Genomic DNA, 23,488 nt, shown 5'->3' on the forward strand with positions numbered 1-23,488 from the left:
CAGTGAATCACCTGAGCTGTTGCTGGGGTCTGACCTCTGCAAAGGAAATGTTAGCCTGAGTCAAAATTCCCAAGAGTGCAATACAGAAATGAAAGATAGGGTAAATATCTACGTGTATGTCTATATGCCCTCCAAAGTGGTACCTGGGATACAGGAAGCATTCAGCGTTCTGAATGCTTCCTCCACTGGTTTGTCTTCCCTGTAGGACAGAGTTTTTTTTTTGTTGTTTTGTTTTTTTTTTTTTTTGTTTTTCTCCGGTACCGGGAACCGAACTCACGACCTTGCGCTTGCCAGGCAGGCGCTTTTGCCGCTGAGCTAAATCCCCAGCCCCATAGGGCAGAGTTTTGAAGTAGAATGTAGGGTGTATTGTGTTGTTTCCAAAGCCGTGATCTGGCTTTTTCGGACACGAGGCCCTTTTGCTCTTGTGGGGCCCTTTCCCTACAAAAGAGAGCGAAAATTGTATTTTATAACTGCACTGGCATAAAGGCAAATCTAATCCAGGCTGGATCTATTCATTTTTATTACTTATCTGAAACATTTCATGGGTCCCAAAAATATCACAGGACCTAGACACGGTGCCCACTGTGCCTAAGGGGTTCATCAGCCTTGGGAATTGCCGGGGTATAATAGGTTTCCTGTTAGGCTGAAACCTTCTTGAGGTTTGTGCACTTTGCACTTCCCTCTTCCCTTAGTCACATAAACTACTTTGTACATAGTGTTGGTTCAACAATACTTCCATAAGGACTGAATGAGTGATTAATTTCAAGTTTCTTACAGACATTACAGGATGAAAGGGGAGAGCTACATTAAAAGGCACTGAGATTTCTTCTGAAGATGTGACTAAATTAATGTAAATTACTGCACTAGGTCTAAGTACCAGCACGTGAATGAAAGAGCATTTAAAGCTAGATGACTTGCCACTAAATAGCAGTGCAGCAAAACATTTCATAACTCTGGGCCTTCATTTCTTCATTAGCTAGAGAAATATTAATTAAAATGAGGAAGGTCTAGACATATTTTTAACCAGAAGCCAAAGAAAATAGCTAAAATTTTCATAATAGTTAGATTATGAAATGTCTAACCAGTTTTAAAAACAGTCCCTGTGGAAATTTCTCTAACTTATTTAAAAATTAAACTCTTTCTACAGTGTCAATCAGGAGGCTATGGTTACAGATGACATAATATGCTTTCAAAAGACAGTGCATAGGCCTCTTCTAAGAGCAAAACAAATCAGAAAGTTCCCAAAATTCAATAAAAACTCTAATAAGCCACCTAATTCAATTTTCTTTTAATATAGGCCTCTCCTTGGAGAATATCCCTACCTGTCTTTTGTCATATCCTGCTTGTAAACTGTAATCCTCTGACCACAATGTTTTGCTTTTACCAGGAATTTTATCTATTCCAACATACAATTAGTAGAAAAGAGGTGGTGTAGTTAATATATCACAAAGTCAGCAACACCCACACAAGATGAAATCTGTAGAAAGATTTTAAAAAACAACTTGCAAAACAAATATGTAGACTGTTATCCATTTGCTATTAAATCGGGAATGAGAGGTACTATTTTATTTGATAGTGGTCTCCAATTGAATAAAAACAACCCGTCAGTATAAAGACGGGAGGCTGGGCCAGTTCCCCTTTAAATTACAGACATTTCTGTCATTTTCTCCAATGAAATAATACACAACTCACTGAAAGGCCAGGGAACACTTCTGAAATATAGAAATGGATATATATGCTGTGATTTTCATCTCAAGAGTAGGTGGAAAGACTGAAATTCGTTTAGTTTCCTGCACAATCTCTCCCCTTTCTATGTAGTCAGTGCTGTTCTTTACTTAGAAGGGGAGAATTGTGTGGGCTGGAAATGCTGTTTTCAATACCCTCATCCACTCTCTGCATTTCCCTCCATCCTGGATAATGGAAGACAGCAGATTTGTCAGGAGGAATTAAATGATATCGAAGAGGGCACTTTACCCTTCGGCCTCCAAATGTCATTTTTATACAGATTCCCTCTGTGGTATGGAGATCATATGTTTCAGATATTCCAGGAAAATGTGGATTTCACTATGCCTTTCCACTGTCATGTGTGTTTGCTGGTTTTGAGTGAGGCAAAGAAGATCCACATACCTTGGGAAACACCACAATATATGTTTGGGTGCTAACCCAGCCTTGACCATGGAAGATTTAGGGAGAATATAACCTTGGCCAGAGTCTGGAGCATTTTAAGAAGGAACTTCTCATGCATGTGATTCTTGGACAGGTTTACCATCTCAATGCTTAGTGAATATTATTGACACTATCCATTTCATGTAGACTCATGATAATTTTCCTTTAAAACACCCAAAGAGAATCTCATTGAAGTACATTCTTGATGTAGAAAAGAACTGCACGCTAGAAAGAAAATGCTGTGTAAGAGAAGCTAGTCTGAGTGGATCCTTGACCCTGTAATCAATATTATCTTTTTTTTCTTTTTCATTTTGTCATGGAAGAAATGGGAACAATTAAAGTGTTTTCTAGATTAGATAGCAGGTGTTGGGATTCAGAAGACATTTATTTCAGAAGACTGATTACTTTTCAGTATCAAGTACAGTGCAAAGTTTCTGGTTTACAGCCTTGACTTCCCCGGTGCTCCATTGTTTTGCCTGAAAACTTCCCTCCTGGGAGTTTAAAGCACCACTTCAATCCAGCTACTGCATCTGGGACAAAGCTCCATTTCAAAGGTTGGGTTATAATGAAGTGGGAAGAACCAACTTCTAGGTAGATATAAAGTCCTCCTAGGCAGTATGTGAGTGATTCTCACACTGATACTCTGAAATGAAACTTTCATTCACTTGTCTTCTTTCTCCTGAATTCAATCACCAGAAGATCAGGATCCCTGGCATTAAAATACCCAGTCTGAATAGATTTTGGTGTCTCTGGAATATAGTTGGGCTGCAGGGAATGTAACTGGAAGAGGCTTTGCTGCTTGTGGCTTTAACTATGACTCCCAGTTGTGCTGGTGCGGTGTATATGATGAAGCATGCTGAATGCAGGGCTGGTCATGGAGATTTGAATTCATTGGGTATTACAGATGTGAAGCTTTCAAAAAGATGAAAATGTGCAGGATCTGTAAAAGAAATTATAGGCTACAAAATGAAAGGAAGAAACTTCAAAATGAAAACACCAGAAACAAAATTGTAAAAATTATTTTTTGGTTTAAAGAAAACTGCTATAGGGGCTGGGGATTTAGCTCAGCGGCAAAAGCGCCTGCCTGGCAAGCGCAAGGTCATGAGTTCGGTTCCCGGTACCGGAGAAAAACCAAAAAAAAAAAAAAAAAAAAAAGAAAACTGCTATATTAGGATGAGACATAGATGGGTATAATAGGGTTGGTAAAGGCCTGGGGCCTCCAAAGCTCTTACTACGGCCCTAAGGCCTGCAACACTGAGGCAAGGCAGTAGATAATTCCAGAGTTTAAACAACCCCCCCTTTTATCTGTTTAAAAGTTTATTATTTCTGGTTTTGTCCCTTTAGCAAGCGATGCTAGTAATACTGAATTTGATAGAAAACAATTTCTCATGACAGTGACTTCACAGCCTCTGGAAATTCTTAGTATTGTTCGACTAGGTGTGATGATGCTGGCTGAACCTTTCTTTTTTATTAATAGGACTGCCCTTTGTGACCTCTGAGAGGAGTTTTAGCAAAATGCTGATTCTAATCCTGGTAGCAATCTTTGGGCTCTCAACAACTCTTTGTGTGGGCTTTCCCCTTCCTCCTTTCAAAACTTGCAATTAACCCGGGGTAAGGAGGCTTTTTATTGAAATTGTTGAGGGACCCATAATTTAAATGTACATCGGGAAACAACAGAGACAGAAACTAGGAGTGTTGCCAGACACCTGGGATCAGCTCTATATTTGCACAGAATCTTCAAGTTGGAAGGGGCTTTAGAAGTTTTCCTGCTCAGCCCCAAGGAAGGAGGGCCCAGATGAGAAGGGACTTGCTCAGCATCTTAGATGTGATTTGTGGCAGAGAAGGGATTAGCAAGCAGGCATCTGACCTTTTCCCTTGCTCCATGCTGAAACTAGAAGGAAAAATAAAATCTACTGTGGTATGGAAATGCCTTCTACTAAGATTAGAGGAGAATGAATCACTGGATCTTTCTTTTCTTCTAGTTTTTTAAAAAATAGTGATTCAGAGAAAAAGTTCAGTGTGTACATGATCCAGAAAGATAACTGAATCATGGGGTTAACAGTATATACCCTAGTCATTTACCAGGTGTATATAGATATGGAATGTGTAGGTTCTGCTTGTTTAATAGTAATTATCCTTGCAGGGCGTGGTGGTGCATGCCTATAGTCCCAGCACTGGGGAGGCTGAGGCAGGAGGATCGTTGCAAGTTTGAGACCAGCCTGGGCTACAAAATAAGCTCAAGGCCAGCTTGAACTGCATAGTGAGACCCTGTCTCAAAAAGACCAAAAACAAACAAACAAACAAAAATTATCCTTGATCTTAAAATCTCCATGGGTAACTTGAACCTTATGGTAAGTTGTGTACCTTATTTTTGCTTGTGTACCTTGCCTATTCTACATAGGAAAGAACTAATAAATTCTTTTGCTTATAGAATCACCAGGATGAACAGGCTGAAGTTATTGATAGTCACTGTTAGGAGGAATGTTTACAGCTAGTGTAATGCCATGCTAGAAATCAAAAGTGTCTTTCATTATGAATTGCTATTCTGTGTAGTTTTCCTAAATTTAAATTTTTAGGTTTCTAAAAATAAAAGTCAAGAGTGTGTAGACACTTAAAACTCTTGTTGAGAATAAAATGATTAATAAGAGAAAATATTTTAATTTTAGGAATCTGAGTGAAAGATTTTAATATGTGGCTTTTGGGATATTTGTCTTGAGGCCATTTCATGACACAGAAAGCCTATAATCCAATAATTTACTCCAGCGGTTCTGTGTTTTTCCTATTAGGGGTTAAATTGATTTGGATCCTGATCTTTCTTAAAAATATTTTTAGATTTAAGTGATGGAAAGCTCAAGAATTCCTTGCAGGGATATCCCCTTGCTTTCAAACCCCACCTGTTATGCAGGTGAGGAAAATAACATCGAATGGTGAGAAATATAACTGAGGGCTGACAGTTTGTTTTCCAGAGATGCTATTTTCATGGTATTGACAGAATGCCTTCAAACTCCTGAGCAAAGCACGAAGGGATGTGTTTCATAAGAGACAGAGCTGTTTCTTTAAAAGACGCTGCAGAACACCCAAGTTATCTTTTGCAGACTGGAAGATAACAGTTAAACCAAGATAAAAAGCAGCAAGTAGCTATTTATCTACAATGGCTATTACGTTTGCACTAGGAAGGATTTTCCACTAAGCCCAAGCATGTTCCAGGGGACTTTTTGATCTTTTCTCCCATTGGATGAAAACACAGGGTTGTTGTCACCATTGTAATGGCACTTTTTTTTTTACAACAGGGTTTTTTGTATTCTTGTCGCTATGCAACTTTGCTTGAGCACAGTAATAGCGTGGTTGTCCTTTTATGTTCTTAAAAACTAAACTTTCCTAAGTTTCTAGGAACCATCTAAGTTTTAATTTACTCCATGAACAACTGAGATAATAAAATCACTGTTTTTGTCCTCTTGAGGGATGTCAGATCCTTCGATATTCTTGTCTTTCCATGGGGCTTTAATTTCAATTTCCTCATTTAAAACAATGCTTACTGGAAAGATTAAAAGAAGTAATATAGGTCTGATAATATATGTGTTAATTTCCTATCTCTATACATAAGTGAAACAATTTACTCAATCCATGAAATCCATGCTGGGTTAACTTCATCCCTGGATTATATGCTGATGAAACATTTTAATTTTTTTCCATAGCTCATGCTGCAGGTTTTAAGCTCATAAATATGGATGTTCAATATTTTTCTCCTTATCTGTACCCATTCTTGAGCAGGTCTTTGTTTTTACTGTTTTCAATTTTTTTTTTTTTTTGGTACTGGGAATCAAACTCAGGACCTTAGGCTTACCAGGCAGGCACTTATGCCACCGAGCTATATCCCTGGCCCAGGTCTTGTTTTTTTTTTTTTTTTTTTTGGTTTTTCTCCGGTACCAGGAACCGAACTCACGACCTTGCGCTTGCCAGGCAGGCGCTTTTGCCCCTGAGCTAGATCCCCAGCCCCCCCCAGGTCTTGTTTTTAATCCTGTTTAATATTTCATTTACAATTATCACCAATCACATTTTTACAGTTTCTTTTACTCTCCATGTAATGGGAAATAAACTAAAAATTCCATGAGGTTCATTTATGAAGAAATAAAAGAAAGTTGGTCTTCAAATAAAATAAAATAAAATGGTACAATCAAGAGGCTCATTTATTTAAACTGCTCATTATCTTGTGAACAAAAATAAAAATGATTTGATAGAACATAGATATTGAAGCAGTAACACTTTAAGCTGCAATTTGGATCCTAGATTGGACCACACCTAGAAGTAATTTGGAATAGAGTGAACTGAATTTACAGTGAACTGGATCTGTTGAATAGAGTGAACTGGATCTGTTGATACAAGATCCAGGCAAAAGACTTTTAATGTGTCCTTTCCTATATTTTGCTGTTATACCTGGAACACTTACTGCTCTTGAAAGCAAGTAGGCTTCTATGGTAACCGGTGAACTAAATGGACCCCGTTGCCAGGAAAGGTACAAGAAACAAAACCAAAACAAGACAGACAGGAAGGTAGGGGCTTCCCCAGCGGCTGCACTGAGAGATGTCAGGGGAAACATAAAAATACAACTGTGAGACATCTCAGTGAAATGTTTTAATATTGACAGTGACAATGAAAATAAAATATATATTAATATGTGGTAAGATCTGCAGCCTCCCTTTGAGTACTGTGCTTTTGACTACATAAACACAGATTTCTATGACACTTTTCAATAACTAAGATCTCTTGAGAACTGATTATATGCCAGGAATTCTACTTTGACTTTCAAAAATCTTCATACCCACCTTGAAAATATATTTACATTACTTTTACAGGTTCTTCTGAACTCAGTTTAATTATCAGCTATCCTTCACGCCCACTTATGCCCCTCAGCCATGTGGTCCAGTAGGATCATTTTTGTAGCTCTTAGAAACTTTTGTAATTATGCAGTGAGTGATCTCAATCCTTTATGTTTATTGTTCATATTCTCTGCTGGCTTGTGGAATGAGATAAGGACCATGATTTGTCCACTGACCCATTCCAGGAACCTAGCACAGTGCCGGGTACTCAGTCATTGCTCAATAGACGCTGGTGGAATAGCTGACATTTAAGAAGACTACAGGTCTACAGGTTTTGCTCAAGTGTAAGCACCTGATGAAAGCACAGCTCGAGGCCTTTTCACTAAGCCCTCTGTCTGGGAGGTTGTTTTTGTCAAGAGCTCAGAATACATAAACATTCCTACTTTGGGGCATTAATCACATTTCAGTAATTTAAAATGGAGGAATACTATTTAAGTATGGAAAGGCTAGTTCAGTATCTTGCCTAAAATCACACATGTTCTGTAATAATAAACAGGCTGATGAAAATCATTACAGTAATGACATAAAATATGGCAGGACTGATCTACTAACTTTTAGAGCTTCATAGTTGTTAGAAAAAGATTTTCCAAACTTTTCCTTACAGTTTCTGGCTGATGAAACAAACACACACAAAAAAAGAGCACAAACTTTTATCATGATCCCTTGTACGTCTGTTGGATTTTCTTTCCTGTTTTCCATTAGACAATGAGCACTTTCAGGACCACGGTTTTATCTTTTCTCTATAGTGCCTGCTTAAGTCTTGGCACTTTCATAATGGCAATTTAATGGATATACGTTAAATGAGTCAAGTCACCATTATCTTTATGACTATATGCTGGCTTGTGTCTTTCTATCTGGATGTGACACTATTGGCCCGGCTATGTTGTGATTACAACTGTAAAATTTCAGGTTATTTCCCATTCATGGTATCAGGGAGAGCTTTACTTAACATTGTCACACAGGGACTAAGGTTAAAGGATGTTCTTCATCAGCCTACCTTCATCCACCTAATCACCAAGCTTGAGGGTTTACCACTGCAAGGGAGGAGAAAGAGTAGGAAACAATGCTCATGCCATGAAAGCCATGGCCCAGCACACCATTCCTATTGCTTCGGCAGGAACTAGTCCCATGGTCACATCTAACTTCCAAGAGGCCCGGAAACGCAATCCTGAGTCTAACTGAAATTAAGGGAGAATTAGATATTAGAGAACAGATAATACCTCTCATAATCATCACTATAACCTCAGGTTTTATAAAAGGATGAAGGCAGATGGTAGATGGGTCGCAAAAGGAAAAGACAGGAACAAGGATGCAAAAACAATAGCAGACAGGAGAGAAAAGGCTCAGCTGGCAGAATTTTCTGGCAAGGTTAGCTCCTGTTCCAAGGTGGAATTAAAACCCTCCAAGAAGCCAGTCTTGTCTTCCCAGTGCCTCTGTACTGACCACCCTACAGCTTATCAGAACCTTAACTGTTCTTTTATATTGTGGGCCATGTTTTGTTAATGTCTTTACAGAATTCTTGGTCATGTTTTGTTGGGAAAGATAATCATTAAGGTTTTCTAGATCTTTTCTTGTTCATAGGATATACAAATCTTACCTTCAACTTGAGGTAGGTGTAACAAAGAAATGAAAAAGTCAGAAGGAGAGGTATCTGTGATTCTAGGATGGATTATTATTGTCTGGCTCATCTTTCTCTGTCACTAAGGTCTCTTAGTGCAGTCCCTCCCTGTTGGGGTTAAAAACCAAAAAGGGAAGAGCTACGGCTGTCTTATTTATGGTTACATTTCAAATCCACAAGCATCAGGCACATAGTCAGGGTTTAATAAATATTTATTTATTGGTGAGTTAAATGGGACAATTTGGGATGAGCTACAACTCTGATAATTACAGTTTAATTTCCCAAAGTGATCCCTTTGGGAAATTGCAGAAATACGAAGTTACTATTCATCTGATTAGTTTTGTTTTGGGCAAGTTAAGTTGGTTTTAATCTTTGGGTTGGTTTGGCAGGATCTTCTTAGTCATTTTCTTTCTAGCTGGTAGTTTGGAAGTCCCAGTAGTATAGCTCATGGCCAGCAGTCAATTAGTTGTGAATTTATTTTTAATCTTCAGTAAATGTCCCTTGTGAACAAGTACAGGATGCATCATAATTACCATCAACTACTATCTTTTCAGCTCCCCTGTGTGTCTGACAAAGTACTTTGCAAAACAGACAAAGTATAGTTCTAGTCTAAAATATCTGACAGAATAAATAAGGATCATTAATTTTTTGCCATGTTTAAAAATAATTATTTTATGTGGGAGAATAGTTTTCTTATTCTTTGATAAAGAGATGCATGAAGGACTAGATGTTTTCAAAGAAGGTTATGAAAGAATAAGGAACAATGATAGAGCATGCAAATGACAAAAAAGAGTTCTTTGATAACTGTGAGTTTAATCATTAGCAAATAGTATGATTACTGGGAGGTGATTATAGTTTATTGAGAAGAAAATAAGTGGACCATTTTGAGTAACATGCTTTTATCCAATTACTTTAGGATAGATGTGAGAGCCAGGCATGGTGGCCCATGCCTGTAATCCCAGCACTTGGGAGGCTGAGGCAGGAGGATCCTTGTGAGTTCGAGGCCAGCCTTGGTTACAAAGTGAGCTCAAAGACAGCCTGAACTACATAGCACGACCCTGTCTCAAAAAGACAGAAAAAATAAAAAGATGTTGAGAATATAGTTGATAATCAGTTTATAACTCTGAGGCTGTTTTATCTAATATGAAATAAAGAAAAAGAATGTTATCTATTCCTCAGTTAGGAACAAACATTCCCCAACCTTTGAAAATATATCTCCACCTGCTTGGAAAATAACCTTTTAGTAGTATTTACTTATATGAATAAACATTATCCAATCTAAACTTCTATGAAAACTAATTTCCTTGAGAGCAGGCTAATATTTCATATACCTAGGTAATATAATGTCAAATTATACCCTTATTTAAAAAATCTATGAGCCAGGTGTCATGATGCATGCCTATAATCCCAGAACTCTGGAAGGCCGAGGCAGAAGGGAGTCAGGTGTGGCGGTGAATGCCTATAATTTCAGCACTTTGGGAGGCTGAGACAGGAAGAGCACAAGTTCAAGTTCAGCCTGGGAAATTTAATGACTCAAATAAACAAATACACACACATCCCAAAATACCAAAAACGGTCCAAGGATTTAGCTCAGTGGAGAGGCCTTGGGTTTAAACCCAAGTATCACCAAACAAAACAAAGCAAAACAAAACAAAAGACCCAGAGCAAAAACAAAAAGTCCAACCTAGATACTTAAAAAAAACCCTTTTATCGTGGAGTATTTGTATATAGAAGCTGGCAGAACTGTACAATGGACTCCCATGTATCCATTGCCCAAGGTCAGCAATATTCATTCATGAATAATGAATTTTAATTTATATCCCTACTTCTTTCCATATTATTTTGAAGCAAGTTCTAAACATCACACAATTTCATTCATAAATATTAAGTATGTATTTCTAAACGATAAATATTCTTGGTTTTTAAGATGATAACCATGATACTACCACATTTTCAAAGTTCCCAAATTTGAAAGAATTTTTTACTCTTATAAATTTTTATGCCCAAGAACTAATTTTCAATCGTCTCATTGTCATTTTTTAAACAGGTGTTAAATCATTGTCCAAGTTGAGTCCCTACCATATCATTGGTCAATTTGCTTTCTATATTTTTTGCAAATTATCAATTCTCCCTCCACCTTTACCCCTTTTTCTAGTCTATTTGTACAACAAACTGGGTTGTCTTGTAGTGTTTCTTATAGCTTGGACTGTGCTTATTTTATTCTCTGTGAAGCAGCTTATCAGGTCCCCATGTTTGGTATTTCTTGCAAGTTGATAGTTGCTGTCTGAGTCTGATCCAATTTGGGTTAGATTTATATATATATTTAGGCAGGTTCTCACTATGTAGCCCAGGCTGACCTCAAACTTGCAGTAATTCTCCTGACTCAGCCTCCCAAATACTGGGATTACAGAAGTACACTACTACCCCAACTCTTGGATTTTATTTTATTTTATTTTTTTTGACATGACTATTTCAGAAGGATGCTGTGATTTTCTCTGAGGAGACATGTACTATTGGGGGGGCTCCCTCTCTTTTTTGTAATGTCAGCAGCCATTGGTGTTCAATTAATGCACCATTGATTCATTACATTTTATAAGATTGTGTTATTCTAATTGTGTGATTTTTATTTATTTATTAGTAGAAGCAATTTTACATACTGACACTCCCTTTAATTACTATTTAGAAGTAGAATTTACATGGAAAACTTATTTTTTGCCTTTATATACCAATAATTATAATTATATTCCATGAATTTAAACATATTTGTTATTATGTTTCTTGTATCTTTTAAAGTTATGAATACTCAATTTGTGCCAGTTTTGTGAAGAAGAACCCTTATAAGTTGACTCTCGATCCTACTGATGTGAGCCCAGTGGTTTATGATAGTTTCCTGGGATTTAGTTGACAAAATGCTCCACTTACATGTTGAATATTTCCTGATCCAGAGCTTTGAGTTTTGAGAATAGTATTGGAGATTACACTTTGTGTCTAAGTATGTTAATTTATGAATATATACTTATGTGTATTCATGTGTGCATATATAGATATATATATTTCTGGTAATATATATCATATTTGTGAAATACAGAGAAAGATAAACTATTTATGAGTTCATATTGACACTTCCAGTTCAAATTTAGGAATATTTTTTAAATTAATTTTTTTTTAATCTTACACCTTAGTCTCCATTTTTGCATGCTTAGAATCCTTGTTCTCAAGGTCATCAAAAATGACCAACATATTGCATTAATTTTCACTTGTTTTATTCCAAAATACTTACATAACAGTGTAATACTTACACAACAGTCTAACACTAGCAATCCCAACACAGTACTGTGGTCACCTAAAGCTACTACTTTTTTTTTTCTTTTTGGCCTCTGGTGTATCCTATTAGGGACACTGGTAAAATGATTGTTTTAAAGTGACCTAATACTGTCTTATGTGGTTTTGGCAGTAACTAGATGTGGAATTATATTGATTTTGTATTTCATTTTTTGGAATTGCTTTAAAAATTATTGGTAATTACTGAAAATATTTGATGGTCCCAAGTCAAATACTCTAGCTAAGGAGGATTTAAAGAGGGTGAGTTTCAGTTCTGAACCCTTTAGATAATTAGTTTTGTTTTTGTTTTATTTTCCTGTTGCTTTTGAAAGCAGATAGGTATACATTCACATTCCACCTTTTGAAATTTCCTCCTTTCTTATGTAGTTCATATTCTACACAACTTCCACCACCTCACCTTTTCAATCTTTCTTCACCTTTTCACCCTTTCCCTTGGGGTCCATTTGATGCTTCTACTTTTAACTTTTTTGTTTGGTACTTAGATAAGTTTGCCTTTTACTTTAATAGTTGTATTTTGTTAACATTTTGAGGGTTGGGGATTTAGCTCAGTTGCACAGCGCCTGCCTGGCAATCGCAAGGTCCTGAGTTCGATTCCCAGTACTGGTAAAAAAAAACCCAACACCAAAAAAAAAAAAAAGAAAAAACACATTTTGAAAAATACCCATTTCTCCTTCACTCTCTGCCTTAGATCTCTTGAGTTTCTACTGTGAAATATAGTGATGTTAGTTAACATTCTGCACCTATTTAATCAGTAGTAAATTCATTTAATAATTATAAGATATTCTAGTTATACTATATACTATAGATATTATACTATTCATTTAATAACTATAAAATCCAACTGTTCAAGTGGTCTCCTTATTCTATTTTAAAAAACTTACCATATATATGTCACAGTAAATATCAATTATGTTCTATTTTTTTTTCTCTTACAGCCTTTATTTTGACATAAGACTAGAAATACATATGGTCTTCGCCTGCTCAGAGCTGGGGATTCAGGGGATATTTTGTTATTTAATTTTGTTGTATTTTGATGTCTTAATTGGTTTATTTTTAAGGAAAATTTATTTAGGGAGATTAAAAAACTGTGCCACTATCACCTTCTTAAGCTTCTCAGAATTGCTTGAGTGGTGAGTGGTTTTCTCTTACCTATTTATCTTGTATGAGCTCTATTATTTTGAGTGTAAGCTTTGCAGGATGTGTTGTATTTTATGAATTACATCAGAAATCACTGTTGTAGCAGCATTTTAGAATTAAATAAAACATTTTGAAAGAAACAACAATTATGCAAAGCTTTCAAGAATTTATTATTAAATATGATTTCCATGATGTTTCCAGTTCATACCTACAGAGAATGACATATTTTGTGGGCACGTTGACATTAAATGTGCCATTAGAAATAAGGAGGAAGAGGAAGAAGAGGAGGAGGAGAAGGAGAAAATGTAATACACCAATAATCTCGGGTTTACTCATGACTTTAAACTTTGTGCAGATAATTTATCAGTTCTTGGGTAGTAAAGCACTAGATTTAGGGTCATTATACCAATAATGAGATTTCTTCCTTTAAGCAAATCCCTTATTTTAGAAGAAAAGTAAAACGTTAACTCCTAGGAATCATTATACAATAACAAAGAGAGCAGTAAAATTTTATAGCAGCTGACCCAACCCAATGACTTTGTGGATTGTGAAAAGTCCAGTGAAAATTAAACAAATGGCTCACATAATGGGAAGTTTCAGTAATAAAATGGGGAGGATGGGGAGAGGAATATATCCCCCCATCACGTACATAGTGATTTGTGGTGATAGGTGCTTTAAATTATATTATTGTATCCATTATACACGTAGGCATAGGCAAAGTATCATAAAAGTGCACATTTGCTGTAAAAACTAAAAAAATCTGTGGTGACCTTGGGGCTTAAAAAAAACTTGGATCTCATTATACATACTGTTTACTAACGATTCACATCTTTGCTCCCTTGGTGTTAGAAATAAACTTGAAGTACAATAATGATACGCACCATGTGTAGAGCTAAGAAGAACTGGACAGTCTACATACAGATGTCTTATTTGGTCTTAACAGCACTACGAGAGCCACAGGTAAGAACAGAGGTATGTAGAGCGGTTACATGGTGAATCCAGGTTAGTCTGACTCTGGAACTCTGCCCTTAGCTAGTGTTTAAAAATGTCTTCTAAAAGCCACATAGTTTAATACGCAAGTGAAGCCTTTAAAGGAAGTCTCTTTCTGTCCAAGCCAAGTTCCATTGGAGAGCCAGGGAGAGCGTTCGCTTTGAGGGAAATGCAGTTCTTGCCTGAAGACATCCCAGTCCCCATCAGTTGACATTTAGAAGAGGGTTAGTTAGCTCAGTTGCTGAGCTGGCTCAGTTCAGAAAGCTCTAAGTGCCACACAATGTATTGGAATTCAGGGTTGTAATAACAAATGGGACATATCTCTTGTACCTGATAAGGGCACAGTTTACATAAACAGATGTTTCCAAAACAAGGTGGAAGCTGAATTCTAGAGAGTTGTAGAGGATCATTTGTGAGCTACCCATCAGCATGTGAAGAAGGCGATGGTGATGAGTGGTGACATTTTCTAAAGGGGGTCAATTCCTCCTGGTTTGCTTGGGTCTTTCCCAGTTTTAATATTGATATTTCCACATTCTGGGAAAGGTCTCAGTCCCTGCCAAGCTGAAATGACTGTTCACATGGAACTCTACTGGTTTGGAGAATTACCAAATTCCCAGTAGGGAACTAGTGAATTCCTACTCTGCCCTGATAGGGAAATGGGCATTTACGATCATCATTCTAAAAATGATTTTCAGTCTTCTGCGGACAAGATTTTAGTGAAGTGACCTGAATTTATTACCTTATTCAACATGGGAGTTTAATGAGTCTGTTTTGCTTTCTTATCTGGTAGAAAACCATGCTGTCATCAAGGACTTTGAAAGCTCAAGGATAAAGACAAAGGCAACCCTATGTGGGGCCAGTCAAGATAACAGGTACCCACAGAAGACGTATGAGGGAACACACTGTTTAACGAACAAGGAACTAGGTTAGACAGGCTCTGTGTTCAAAAGTCAGCTGGCAGGGTTTCAAAAACAACATCACCACTAGGACAGTCCTCAGTGTGCAATCATGTACACCCTGAACAGGGTCACCATGTTTCATATACCCATTTACAGCTCATGAATTGTGGGACTTACTAGATATTTCACCAAAGGCAGCCTTTTATTCTTTTGAAACATATGATACAGCATTGTCTTACTCTCTCATGGTGAGACATGTCCATCATATCAGCACTGTACAAGTGTCCAGAACTTGAGAGCTGCCTCCTGAAGAACTGTATAGCATAATTAAATTTTGTCATTAATTCTTTCTTTTACTTTTGCTTTGAGAGCTCATTTTATATGTTTTCCTCTTTCCTCTTTTCTTCTCCTATCTTCTTTTTTCTTCTTTTCCCCTCTTTCTTCTCCTCCCATTCCTTTTTTTCTCTTTTTCTTCCCACCCATCCTCTTTGAAGGAACAGGGAAATTTTCATTCTCTTCTGATGTAACACGCCTTCACTGCCACTCCCATCTCTTCACAGATAAGGTGATAGGCTGGGAATTTAATCAGTGTTTTGTTTCCATAGCTTTAGCAAAATGCAGTTATTGGCCAGGTGGCTAAGACAGGTATTCCTCCCTGCCTTTTGAAAGAATGTGCAGGTCTAAGATATTCCAGGGCCTAGGTTCTGCCTGAGAGCTCTTAACTTCTGATATTGGTGTAAGGAAATAAAACAGCACGAGCGTTTTTGTGTTGAAATACAAGAGGAGATGGTAGAAGAGAGGAAATTAAAGTTTTGTTTTGTTTTCAAAAGTGGTGAGAAGTTAAGGGAGAAGGGACGGATAAAAAGGCAAAGGTCAGAAACTGGGACTATTTTAACACCTGAGTTCTATGAGTACATTAATCCTGAAACTAGAGGTTCTAGGATCACTGACCCATGGCCACATTTCAGGTTTTTCTTACGAATGCTTTAGAGCAGGTTGATTAAGAAAACCCACCCCACACCACATCTGGGAGAGTATTAGCAGCTCCAGCTGCCCTAATATAAGACAGAATTATTGTCTGAGCTGTGTTTCTAGAAGCCCACCATCAAGCTTCACATCCTTTGAAGATTAAGCTCTAGCAACACCACAGAGAGAGCTCTTAGTGACAGCTAGACCCTGAGAGGACTGCAGAAGGCACCTGCTTACTGTAATCTGGGAGTGAAAATGGAACACTGTGTATCTCGGGAGAAGAGCATGACCTTCTCAATACACTGAAAATTCACAGGAAAGGGGCAGATGAGATTTGATATCTACCAAGCATGATAGGAATATAGGGGGAACCAGAACCTAGAGATGGAAAGAAAGAGTTGAAATTTTAGTTCTATTGCCCTTCAGTAGCCATTAGCTTCCCCGGTGAAGGTGATAACTAACTGAAACTCTTTGGTCTTCAGTTACTGTTACTATTTTTTATCTGTGGTATTATCTCTTTGAGTTACTTGATAATTCATTTGATTATTTAGGAAGCTGGCACACTTTTGGGGAAAATAAAAATTATATTCAATTTTAACCTCTAGACTCTTTAGATAAGTTGTATCTAAACCTCCCACTTCCTGTCTAGCCATAGTCCTGACCCATGGGATGTGAACTGATTGAATCCAGATGATAAAATGCATCCTGTAGATGATCCACAGACCTTATGCGAAAGAGTAGGAGCAAGAAGAGCTTTTTCTGTTCTTGTCACGTCATTACCTTCACACTCTGCTGTGTGGTTTAGGAATTAAGAGAATCAGAGTAATGAAATAGAAAATAAAGTCTTTTTCTTTTTCCCTAAGAAATTCTATCATAGGCAAAATTACATGTTCCTGACAATAGCAAGGCTTCAGTCGTGTGGTTTGGCTTAAAAAACAGAGACAATAAAATACACTAAAATTAGGAATAATGGGAGCATACCAACTATATTGCAAAGCTTAATTTTAAGTCTTGGTCCAAGAATGTTTACTTTTGTAAGTTGACAGTGTGAAAAAATATTAGGCAAAGAAAATAGAGTAACAAAGATATGATATTGATTTCCTTCAACTAACTTTTAGGGTGCCATCTTGAATACTGTGTATGTTCCCAGATTCCCTTTCTATCTATTTCAGCTGGTAAACTAGAAACAAATATTGCCTCACATTTGGGAGAAGAAACGGAAAAAAATTGAAAAGCTTCTGTCCACTGAGACATTTTTCCCTGGGGACATGTAATATCCAATTAAAACAGACCCAAATCCAAACCAAGGCCTGTTCCGAGATGCTACGGAGAAAGTATGGTGACATAAGCTTTTCACTGATATTCTCAATGCAAGCATTTAAAAATTCAAATGGATATTGTATTGCTTAATAGTGTATCTAAAGATATGACATATATTGTATACACAAGTATATTCTTAAAATTTTGATAAAATACTGAACATTCATTTTAATTAAAAGCACTATTATTCTTTGCTGAACATTATTTCTTGGCATACCTGTTCTGTATAACCAATGGTATATAAAGGCAAGGGATCTGTTAAGGAAAGCTAAATAATGGCAAAAATATCAGAAATATTTCCTCAAAGGGTCTGATAAAAATTCACAAGGGGTACAATGTCTAGTAACACAGGAATAAGGAGTAGGTAAATTATAGGATTTAGGGATTTTAGTCTTTTGTTTTTCAGCACTGGACAGCACAATGACCCTAACCTTCTCCAGGGAGATGGAATGCAATTTTTTATTTCAAAGTTTGGAAACTTGAAGAAATGCTTTTAGTGATATCACTTCTTTTTATGCATATTTAGCAAGAAGAGAAATAAATTCAGTGGCATCTCATCATGCTGCAATACATACAAATATTCAAAGGTGGGGGGCTGGGGATTTAGCTCAGCGGCAAAAGCGCCTGCCTGGCAAGCGCAAGGTCGTGAGTTCAGTTCCTGGTACCGGAGAAAAACCAAAAAAAAAAAAAAAAAAAACAAAACAAAAAATCAAAGGTGGCTTATCATGGGAAAAGAAAGGACTTTATGATGGTAACATATAGACAAACAAAAATAATTGGAAAAATGCAAGTGAAATTAGGTAAAGAAAACAATTCTTGATTTTGCTGATGCTACAAAAATTCATAGTACTATATACTCTTGGAGGACAATGAAAGGGCTCTTGTGACCTTATGAAAGGAACAGCTCAAGAAGGTAGAGAAAGGTAGAAGTGGCTTCCTTCATTTATTTTTCAACAAACACTTGTGAAGCATCTGTAATGTGTTATGGTTTGTATCAGGTCTGCCGTGGATGAGGCTAGCTGGACCACTCAGTGTATGCAAAGGCAGAGATGAGAAATGTCTGGAAAGAGAGTGCATTTGGATTGAACACTAAGAACACTCAGTGTCAGGTTAAGATGTGCTCATACCTAATGTTCCTTTAGTATTTGGCTCTTCTAAATGCTTTACATATGTAGACTTAATTGATTCCTTTCAGCTACCTCATGAGCTAAGTGCTTTTATAACATTCATTTTATAGGTAAGAAAACTAAGGTATAGAGAGATCAGCTTGCCCAAGGTCACACAGAGGTACATGGCAGAACGAGAAATTGAATTCCAAGTAGTCTGTTTTATGTTAAATACTTGGAACCATGATGCTGCACTGTGAATTGATTTCAACTTGATTCTGCAGGCAATCAGGAGCCCTATTAGGGCTCCTTTTTTTTAAAAGTCAGTTCTCTCACCTGTAAAAATAATAATAAAATAACTCACAAAGTTGTAGGGTAGGTGAAATAAGATCATATATGGGAAATTGCTTTGAAAATTTACTGCAAATTGTTTTGAAATGAGTCATATGGCACTATGGATATTTTATTCAAGTAGTCAATACAAAACAAGGATTTTAAAAAAACCCTTGAATTGTTACTGTTTACCAATGCGTACAGTCTTTCCAACATTATCAGCTGATAATCACCCTTGTTTGGAAGAAGGAAAACACGGATGAAGGGAAGCAATTTTTATAAGAGTGGATGTGGGTGGTATGTTGATGCCGCTGCTGTGAGTACTATGACCCATGTAACACATATTGCTGAAAACCCATTCTATAATAGGAACTTAACTGATTTCTGTATATGCCCTCATGTGCTTGTGGTTCACAGCCATTGTGATTTGTAGCCCACTTCACAGCTCTTGACACATCCTTAAAGCCTTTATCCTATTGGATGCTATTATTTGTTTATTTTTTTACATTAAGTTTATTGGTACAATTTAGATATACATATTCATCACAATAATCATAGGGAATTTGTACCTATAACATGATATATATTGATTCCTCTTTTTTTCACATTCCCCTCCCCTCTCTACAACCCCTCTTCCCCTCCTTATTTACAAAGCTTTATTTTCACTTTGTCTTTCTTTTCTCAATTTTTTCTTTCCCCTTCTTTGGTTTCCTGCTCTCCCCTCCCTAGTTCCTCTTTACTTTTGAACAATTACTTCTTATTTCACAATATCTTTTATACATTTTGGTCCTTATTTATACTTTCAGTTTCTTATGCCAGAGAAACAATGCAATATTTACAGGTGTGTGTCCTATGTATTTCACTTAAGAATACATTCTCAACGTGAAGATGCCATCATTTGTTGAGAAATCTGCATGAGGGTAAAATTTTTCTCCTCTTCTAAATCAGGAGTTTGAGACTTGGAGAGTTTGAATTATTTCTCCAAAATCACACAAGTCATATGCAGAAGTGTTGGGACTCAAATCCGTATCGCTCACTGTCCAGAGCAACATTCTTCCTGCAACATGGGGCTGTCTCAGTCATCATCACCATTATCCTCCTCCTCCTCTTCCTCCTCCTCCTGGAGCACCTGCTGTATGCTACACACTGTTATGCATGCTTTACACTAAGTAGCTTGTTCTACCCTTGTAACAAAGCTCAGTAGGATGTGTCCTCTTACTGGCCTGTGAAATACCAGGCTGTGTGCGTTGTGCTAAAGCCATGTCTACTACACTTATTGAGAGGCTGTTCTTGGCTTGACATTACCTTCTGTGAGGACATTCAATTCTCTTGTTAGCAAATCTGCACAGTTGAGGTGTGTATACTGTGTGGTAGGTGCCGAGCTGGAGCAGGTAAGTCTTTCCAAGCTAGGAAACAGGGAAAGAATGCTTCTCTTCCTAAGGGAAAAGAAAGATTAGCACTTTCCACAGGTTGGAACATTCCTCTCAGAACCATAGCTTTGTGTTCCTTCTATAGCAGCAGTAGCTGGTCCAGATTCCTACAGAATGAATCTCCTGGCTAAGTCGGACTATTTCACAATCAGGAAGTAAGAAAGCAGCCGGGTCCTTCCCTGATAAACTAACCAGCCTGGCTCAAGGGCAGGGCACAAATAGTAGAAAATGGAAAGAGTGAGAGCGCTCAACTGGAAACGTGCAACAGGCAGCCCTTGACCTCATTATCGATAAATGTTCTTCCTTAAAAATAGTAGTATTGTTCAAGGGAGCAATGAGAACTGATACTTGATGACAAAGATTATGAAAGTTAAAAAAAAAAAACAAAAAACTCTAGAGTACTTATGAAGGCCTTCCCGAGGGTAAAAGTCCTAGCTAGGATTTAATAACAATCTTCCAAAGGCACTTAGTAGAAAAGAGAACTTACTGAGATCTTTAACCTCCTCCTTGTTAGTTCAAATTCCCCAACCCAGTAACCCCAGGCCTCACCCTTGGAATTTGCAGGTCAGATCAGGTGACTCAAAGTGGCCTGTTGATTCATGCCTTGTCCGCTGATGAGAATTGAGAATTAAATACTAATCCACCCAGCAAAATGCCATGCTGAAGGCAGATATTTAATTTGGAGAATCAGTAATTTGTTCTTTTTTTAAAAAAAAATTTTATATTCTGAATGGTATGTTCTCTCCTCACTCCTAGAAGTCTCTGTGTGTGCATGGGTCTGTGTACCTGTTTGATGGTGGAGGACGTGGGGATAAGATGGGCTGTGATGGCCAATTCTCTTTATCTGAAGTAAATTTTTATTTTATTGGTGCCATCATTTAATTTATTTAATTTTTTCCAGGCTACAATTTTCTTTCCTGGAAGCGCTGTTACTGAGAAATTAAAGCCACTGATTAATCGTGTTTTAAAAATCCAATTTATTCAATGTATTGACATTAGAGAAAAGAATGATAGAAAAATAAAAGAGAGTACTTTTCACCAGCCAGAAACCTCTTTCTGAAGTTTTAAAAAGTGTTTCCAGCCAATAAGCTGTAATAAGTGAGTGGAACACTGGTATGTTAATTTTTATACTTCAGATGGATAATTCTGATGATGTACATCAGAAAGAGATAGCCCTGTAGCCAACAGGATGGGGAGCAGTCAAAGTGGATTTGAATTTAAAAAAGAAAATAGAAAACTTCACAATTCTGTGTCTTACCTCTGGCTGCTATAACAAAATACCTCAGACTGAATGGCTTAACCAACAGATGTTTATTTTCCTCCTTTTTGGAGGCCCGAAGTGCCATCTCAGAGCGCAACATGGCTGGGCTCTAGGGAGGGCTGCCTTGCAGGCTTGTAGGCAGCAGTGTTCCTGCTGTGGGCTCACAGGATTTTTCTCAGTGTGTGTACATAGAAAGGCGCGGTGAGCTCTGGTGTCTCATCATGGAGATAATTAACCTAATTATCTCCCTGAATTCCACCTCCAAATACCATCTTGCTGAAGGCTAGGGTTTCAGCGCATGAATTTGCTGGGGAGGGATGAAATCATTCAATCTACAGCACTCTGAAGATGTATTTGATTATGAGGAAGAAACACTAAGTGAATAAATGCAGTGAAAGAACTTATGAATCCACTTCTGTTTCTTCTGTAATAAATAACTAGTAACAAAACTTTAGGACAACAGTGTTCCTTAGACTTCTGCCTATGCCAAAAACTCACGATCCTTTTCTTGTCTCTAAGGATCAAATCATAGTTGTGGCTTGTGGATGTTTCTGTTGACTTTCCAGTATCTTTCCCAGCCTCCCCTATTATGTGGCATTAGTGCAATTTAACTTCAGCTCCAAGTTAACTATATCCAGTCAGAATTTCACTTTTTGCCAGTGACCGCTTCAGAAGCCAGAAGCAAATCAAACATTTCATCAAATTCTTATCCAGTCAGTTATCTGTTCAGGGTTGGACTCATAAGTTTGTGATCTCCATTGTCTAAATAAGACTGAGGCAGCAGTTTTGGTCCATGACCAGGGAAGAGGCACATATTATCTGCCAGTAGATGTAAAAAAGGAAACATAGCATGCAGTCTTGTTTATCACTGGCAATCATAAATTTGGAGAGAACAAAGAACATACATTGAGATGATATCATTGCCTGACTGATTAACCAACCGTGATGCCTGTGCTTTCTAGACTTCCCTTTATTTGAACAAATGAGTTTCCTTGTTGGATTTTCAGTTACTTGACCGAAAAAGTGTTCTGTCACATGCACAAATATTACAAGCCTCGGTAATGAACATAGCCGATCTAAAGAATATTTTAAAATTATGTAACATTTATAATCTTTACTCAAAAAAATATAAATTTTGAGTCAAAATTTCATCTTTAAATTAAAATCAAATCTTAAAAAGAAATTTAAACTTTATATGTACTAGATTTCAAGCTCAGCAAGTAGAAGATTGGGGCATTATCTATGCTATATTTATATTCCCAGTACCTAATAGGGGGATTAAATAATTTATTTCTACCAAATTTCATTTAACCAATTAATATAATATTTATTTGTATTTACATGTGTAGTGTTGTATTAAGTCTATGGATGGAAGTAGTACACAGAATTCTCAGTGTGTTAGGTTACAACTGAGCAGAGAAGATGTAAGTAAACATTTCTGATATAAAGTGAGAGAAAAATAAAATGCTTCCAAGGCTCAGAGAAAGGAGTACCTGGCTGTGGCTGTGCTTTGTTCTTGCTGAAGAAATGTTTGGAAAATTTCATTAAGAGCTGTGTCATAGTTTGCTTGGTAAGAGTGAGGCCTGGAGTGGAGCAGACAGGGGCTTCTAGGCTAAAGGAACAGCTTGTGAAAAGCCCAGTTAAGTGGAAAATCATGGCATGCTTAAGAAAATGGAAGCAGGGTAACATTTCTAGAGGTACAGAAAGGAATCAATATTTGTCGAGTAGCTAAACTGAATTAGAGTTGATTTTAAAATATATGATCTAACTTAATTCCCAAGAAACATTGCATAGATTAGGAATACAAAGCTCAAATAGGCTGGGTAGCTGTTTCTTGCAGTTAGTAAACTACAGAATAAGGATTGGAGTCTGGGTTAGTCTGAGCTCAGAGTCAGGCTTATTTTCATTACAATGTGATAACAACCTAACTCTTAAAGGACATGTAGGCCACAGCTGGAGGCAAGGCTTCAGACTTAGGGAATGACAGATATGAGAAGGTTTGTGGAGGTGGCAGCATGACTGGTGGACGCTGGAAACACA

Source organism: Chinchilla lanigera, unplaced genomic scaffold (assembly GCF_000276665.1).
Source record: "Chinchilla lanigera isolate Chin_1 unplaced genomic scaffold, ChiLan1.0 scaffold00004, whole genome shotgun sequence".
Taxonomy (NCBI): Eukaryota; Metazoa; Chordata; class Mammalia; order Rodentia; family Chinchillidae; genus Chinchilla; species Chinchilla lanigera.